This window comes from Pistacia vera, unplaced genomic scaffold, assembly GCF_008641045.1.
Source record: "Pistacia vera cultivar Batoury unplaced genomic scaffold, PisVer_v2 Contig225, whole genome shotgun sequence".
NCBI lineage: Eukaryota > Viridiplantae > Streptophyta > Magnoliopsida > Sapindales > Anacardiaceae > Pistacia > Pistacia vera.
Window position 1 is genome coordinate 1,521,573 of NW_022196030.1, and position 6,838 is coordinate 1,528,410.

Genomic DNA, 6,838 nt, shown 5'->3' on the forward strand with positions numbered 1-6,838 from the left:
CTAGAAATCAAATGATGGTCGGTACTCATTACTTGCTCCAAGTTGCATCTTCACAAATTCTCTCTGCACGTGCATCGGTAACCCAAACAAGATATCTATCTTGTGAGGTTCCTTGCAAATCTCCATGGTTGCTGTCGGCATCTCAGTGACTGTGAATCCATCCAATTGAGAAATGATCGAATACACCTGCCCTTTACGGTCTTTCTCTTGGGTCTCCTTCTTAAAGTAGTCAGCAATACCCTTCAGCTCTACTCAGGTCCCAACCAAGGCAGTCTCAAACCTGCCCAATGTGGTGTGCCACTCTGTTTCTTTTCTAGCATCTTTTTTCCTCCTCTTACTATTGACCGTAACTCTGCTTTGAGTAGCAGTGGCCGCCTAACAAGTAGAATCAACCACATCATCCTTTGGCGAGGCACTGGTGTGCCCCTCGACATCAAGTTCTACATCAACATCGATGTTCATCTGTTCATCATTGTTGTTAGCACTGTCATTATCCAAATCCTTAACAGCATCAGCTGTTGTCTCTGCACCAACTCTATTGGCCCTACCTTTGCCGTAGATGGCGACAAATGAATCATAGTGCACCCATGGTTTGTGTCGTAGTGCTCTTATAAAAGGATGACTCTACAAAAACGTTAATCATCATAAGATATGCAACATTTGTATGAGTACATATAAACGTGAAGTTTAGAATTTAAAATGTACACAAATAAACCAACAGAAGCATACTTACCGGGACCCATTCATCAACATCCTTGGTACATGTAATGTATTTCTCCTCATCATTCCACCCGAAGCCGCTACCTTTCTCAAGCATCTCGTTGATTGCATTATATTTCCTCCTCAACATCTTCACCCTCGAGTCGATATGTGGTTGTGCTTTCAGACCGCAATGAGGAAGCTTTTCCCACATCATCTTTTCAACCTCAACTAGGCAACCGCACTTGAACCCCCGCTCAGTTCTCCAAAGTGGCTATTCTTTCAGCTCCAGCAGACACTCCACCAACACAACATCCTCCTTTTTTGTCCACTACGGCTTACTTCCCTTGGCTTTTTCCTTGCCCTTTCTGCCCTTTTTCATAGGCATAGGGTCTTCATGCATGCTAATGCTCCTGTCGGACTCATGGGACCGCGATGCTAACCTATCCATATTACTGAAACAAAACAAAAAAAAAAGGCAGATTAGTGATATTGGGAAAAAAAATCAGGTTACAACTTCGTTTATACACAGTGTCCGAGCTACTGATATGCGCGATATTAATAATTTTAAGTCAATCAACAAGAATAATACATGAACGGGATCAGTTAACATTCAACCATCCACATTACGACAAATGTAAATCGATGTACAAGTTCACTAACAAAGGCAGATTAGTGTTTGGGTTCATTCATACATGGCAAATTAGAAAAGACAGAAATTTAAAAAGTGACAACACTACACATAAACTAAACACAAGCACAATCATTCATTCCGCGCAGCCATCCAAGTATTGAACATTTCAGCTGCCAGATTGTCTCTAAATACAGTCCACGCGGCACTAGGGTCAACGTGCCTGATCAATTCTCCTTCGTCATCCTCTTGCCCTTCATCGTTCACCTCTTCCTGAAGCTCCGCTTCAACCGGGTCAATGGGCAACTCAGACCTTATGAAATTGTGCAAAAGACAACATGTAGTAATGATTCTACATTGAGTTTTGATGGGGTAGTAAGATGTGTCCTTCAATATTCCCCATCGAGCTTTCAGGATGCCAAAACATCGCCCAATACAATTTCTTGCTTGAGAGTGTTTCATATTGAAAAATTCTTGTGGTGATGCCGGTTGGTGACCTTGTCGCCATTCACTCAAATGATATCGTTGTCCTCGATAAGGGACCAAATACCCTTCCCCGTTAGTGTATCTAGCATCGCACAAATAGTATTGCCCTAAAATAAACAATTTCAAGTCAATAACAATTACTAAGTGCACTATTATGGCAAACCCTAAGATTAAAAATACAATTTTTTTTATTATATTACCTTAGGGGACCTTTAATCCATTTCTCCTAGTAATGGCATCCCTAAGAACTCTATCATCTGTAGCGGAACCTTCCCACCTAGGGAGGACATATATAAACTGCATGTCAGGTGTGCATACACCAAGGACATTAGTTGCGATTTCACTTTTCCTTGACCAATACCTAGGTATATCGTCAGCCAGCACATGAACCTTTATTTATGTTCCATCTAAGGCTCCCAAATAGTTCTAACACAAAACAACAACAAAAATATTTTAGAGAAAAGACTAAGTCTGATTTTAATAAGCTACTGAACTACATATGCATCGTAAACCTAGTGATTAGACTGTACCTTGAACCATTTCCACCACTCATCGGTTGAGTTCTCAGGAATGGCCTCTAGTTTTTTAAATAGCAGGGTATGCAACCTTAACACAGCGATCAGGACTAAGTGAAAATTGCGGCTTACCATCTCAGTGGATCTACGCATTTGACGTTTCATTACTCTGGTCTTTTGGTTATGGGCAAGGATGTGAAGAAAGGTCCCAACTAATTCTTCTATGGATGAATGATGAGTTGATTTTAAGTTGCCATGTATAGTAAGTAAATTACATAACTTGTGAAATACAACCCTATTCATCCTACAGCTATCAAAACATAACTCATCACTTTGAAAAAGCATGGTGCGTAAATTGAACGACCTAACCTTAAACCTAGACGCAGACTCACTGGCATATGATATAGCAGCCCTACATCTACCCCGTATATTAAGTGCATTAGCCAACCCAAGAAGGACGAGCATGGTGTACATGGTTTCCAACATGTCCTAATGGAAGACTAGAAGGGCAACCAAGTGCATCTTTTGCCTTACTGTTAAACGAGCCATAGTTGTTTCACATAATTCATGGATCAAAGCATAATGAAGTCAATCAAGCATGTACAAGTCCTTAAACCCAATACAGGCAATTGTATATGGAAAAAAATCAAACTGAATATGAAACCCTAAACAACATAAACACTAGAATTTAATAATATCACCAGCGAAAAAAAATTCACCTCAAACACTCATACAATTCTCAACGTCCCACGCATAAAAATTTCTCATCCATCACACAAACCAACATAAACATCACAAAAATTTCACATCAATCCCTCAAAACTGTCTTCTTTAGCAATTCAATTGGTAACATAATCTGTAGGGTTAATTTTTACTGTACATATTTAATTTAACTGACCTATAATTCGACGTTGAAAAATCCTAAATTTGTTACCGCTTTGGCCGATTTTAGCAATTGCAATTTTATTAACTTAAGAAAATCTATAGTTTGTGTATTACTTGTCATTATGATATCAAAGGATTATAACTAAATGACATTTCTAGACCTATCAAATAAAAAGAAGACCAAGATCTCCCTGCATTCACCTGACTGCCAAAACCAATCACAAGTATAATCGTAGCTTTCTTTTTCAAAACTGCCCACCCCCCCAAGAATCTTTACCAGAAATATAGGAAATTATGTGCCTTCCTAAATGAAAACATATTTGGAGTCATATGCCAAAATGAGCAAGTAATGCTATACCAAAAGGGTAGAGGAGCTTAATTCATAATTTTTCTTGTGACAAGGAATAATCAAATCAAACTGCCATCCACTCAGATTCCCTCAAATAGTAAAACAAAAAGTGACACAATATTCCCATCTGTTTTCATAAGACAACAACAACACAACAGTACCATACTTTTCATCATCAATTTTTCTGCTTTTACTCTAAATTTCTTTGACTCTATAAAAGTTGAGCATTTTAAACATTTAATGTGCAAGTGCATAAATCAATAAATAATTGGAGAATAAATTGGAAGTTCAGGACTGTAATTTAATGGCAAGATGATAGAGTAATTCAAAATTGCCCCCGCCAAGAATCTTTACCAGAAATATAGGTAATTATGTGCCTTCCTAAATGAAATTATATGTGGAGTCATATGCCAAAATGAGCAAGTAATGCTATACCAAAAGGGTAGAGGAGCTTAATTCATAATTTTTCTTATGACAAGGAATAATCAAATCAAACTGCCATCCACTCAGATTCCCTCAAAATGTAAAACAAAAAGTGACACAACATTCCCATCTGTTTTCATACGACAACAACAACACAACAGCACTATACTTTTCATCATCAATTTTTCTGCTTTTACTCTAAATTTCTTTGACTCTATAAAAGTCGAGCATTTTAAACATTTAATGTGCAAGTGCATCAATCAATAAATAATTGGAGAATAAATTGGAAGTTAAGGGCTTTAATTTAATGGCAAGGTGATATAGTAACTTTAAACACCTAGATAACAGGTAGAGAGTAGCCAACTTGTTGTTAAAAAATTCAAAAGAAAATCAGCAAGGTAGCGAGGCACTTATGTTATCAAACCAAGTACAGATTCAAGAAAAAAATAAATCAAACAACTAATGATAAGACAGTAAGGAGCTCAGCAAATGATTAAGTCACACTGAACTCTGCCTCACCATTGAGATATTAACCGATTAATTCTTAAAAATAACTGATCAATTCCAATGGGTTCCTATTACTAGACGGTGCCAAAACAAAGAAGCAAATGGCGGAGGTGGTAGACCAACGACAGACAGAAAATGGACAAGTTAGGGTTTAGGGTTGCAATGGAAACAAATAACGCAACATTCAAAGAAAATAGGGCAAACCACTTACCGGAAATAGCTATCAGCTGACGAACGAGATCGTCGAGATATTTTTCTCCACCGGTGGCGAACGAGTTTTAGCGTAGAGAACTGAGAACGAAATCGTGCCTGTTGTGCGATTTAGAATTTTTTTTTTTCTTTTATCCTATAGTTTGATTGAAGTTCAAGGGCATATTGGTCACAATATGCAAAAATTTGAGGATAATATGGGTACACCAATCTTCATGGCATTTCTGAAATAAATGATAAAAATCAGGGCAGTTTCATCCAGAAAATAAAAAAACTGAGGACAAATACGTCTGTTTGTGCAAATTGGCTATTTTGTAATTATTAATAAACCAAAGGATATTTTCATCCGCATAAACCACTGTTTAGGGGCAAGATTGGACAGAAATTATGATTACCGGGGTAATGTCTTAATACCAGCCCCCCATCAGGTAATATTATTCCCAGCAATTTACCCCCTTTTTGGCACTGTTTGTTATCTTATTTTCCGGTAATGTTTTTGTACAAAAATGTCAAACACAGTAATCTGCTCAATTAAACAAATATTACCCTTGTTAAAAAAATTTGACCCGATCCAAACGGGCCCTTAACATTGATAATAATAAGCTAGATCTCTAATTCAACCCCCAACTTCTTTTTGCGCTCCAAAACAACTTCATAAACCTTGTGTTGATCACATAGAGACTTGGAAACACTGGTCTTTTGCATGCATCTCTTAGCCCAAGAGACAAGCTTTGGACACTCAGCTTCAAAGCTGAAGTTTCCCAGCATCTCAAATGTATGAAAAAGGCGTAGTGGGGAATGAGGGCCACATCTACAAAGCCAAAGGTGTCGCCCCCATAATAAGGCTTGTCTCCAAGCTCTCCTTCCAGTACTTTGAAGATCTCTATGAGTTCCTTCTTTGATGCTTCCTTCACTTCATGATCCGATGATGTCCCCAACATCCTTCCAATAGGATAGATCTGCATTCATAATACCCAATTGTCAGAATATTTAAAGAAGATGTAAAATCATGTGATAATTTGGAATATTTTGTCATAGCCTTTTCTTTGTCTATTCTTCTCGCTATAAACATCCCTTGTATGCTACCGGAGGGCTAAGGAGAAATATCAGTATTCCTTCGACGCCATCTGCCTGTGTTGGAGGGAAACTTTTACCCCGATGCAGATATCAATCTCATACGCCGTTGCCCTGTATGGCCTCCGCCTATGGAGAAATACCAATATCCATTTGGCACATTTTGTCCCCACTAGGTCCCAGCATTCGGTTTGGCGTCAGTGTATTTAAGAGTGCTCCGATGCCAGGTCACAGCGTCGGGCTTGGCATCAGTGCACATAGGTATTTTTTTGGTGGTTCTTACTAAATAATTTATGAGAACAAAGGAAATGTTACTAACCTTCTTGTCGATGTAATCACCCCAAAATCTAGCATGAGCTCGGAGGTAAGGATGAGAAGGCAGCAGAGGAGATTTATGATTCCAAACCTCGTCGATGTACTCAACTATGATGAGAGATTCACAAATGGGTTTGCCCTAATGAATCAAAACTGGGAGCTCATTCACAGGATTCGTTTTAAGAAGCAAAGGACTCTTGTTGCTTAAATCTTCGTCTCTTTATTCAAACTCAACTTCCTTCTCTGCCAAAGCTATCCTCACTCTCGCTGCAAAAGGACTATGCAACAAATCCAGTAAAACTACTTCACTTGCCATTGTTACACAAATCTAATAACACGATACTTATAGAACTGAATGAAATTAACTAAGGCAAAAACCAGTATTTATAGCCGAAGTTACTGATCATTATTCATTAAATAATTTATCTTGATTTTCTGTGGTTGATAATACTTAGGGCCCTTTTGTTCACTATTATATCCCTATCTTATTCCACTATTTTAGCCTAAAAACCCAAAAATGCATTTATTTTAATATTCTCATAATCTAATTCCACTTTATTTAACTTTCAAAACATTAATAATTGTATTTCTCATAAAGATAATTCAATTTTACTTTTTGTTTCAAAACACTATTTTAAAAAGCATCAGTATTAATTTTTTTTATTAATTTCTCAGTCATTGCTTGCATAAAAAAGTGCCAGTTTCTCTTGGAGGTTCCAAATTCAACAAGAACTTTTTTTAAAG

The 6,838-nt window shown here is 37.6% G+C and overlaps 1 pseudogene; it reads right to left on the minus strand.

Annotated features, from left to right (window-relative positions):
- Positions 1 to 5,308: 5,308 nt before the first annotated feature.
- On the minus strand, positions 5,309 to 6,469 carry LOC116130784 (annotated as a pseudogene).
- Between the last annotated feature and the right edge of the window lie 369 nt (positions 6,470 to 6,838).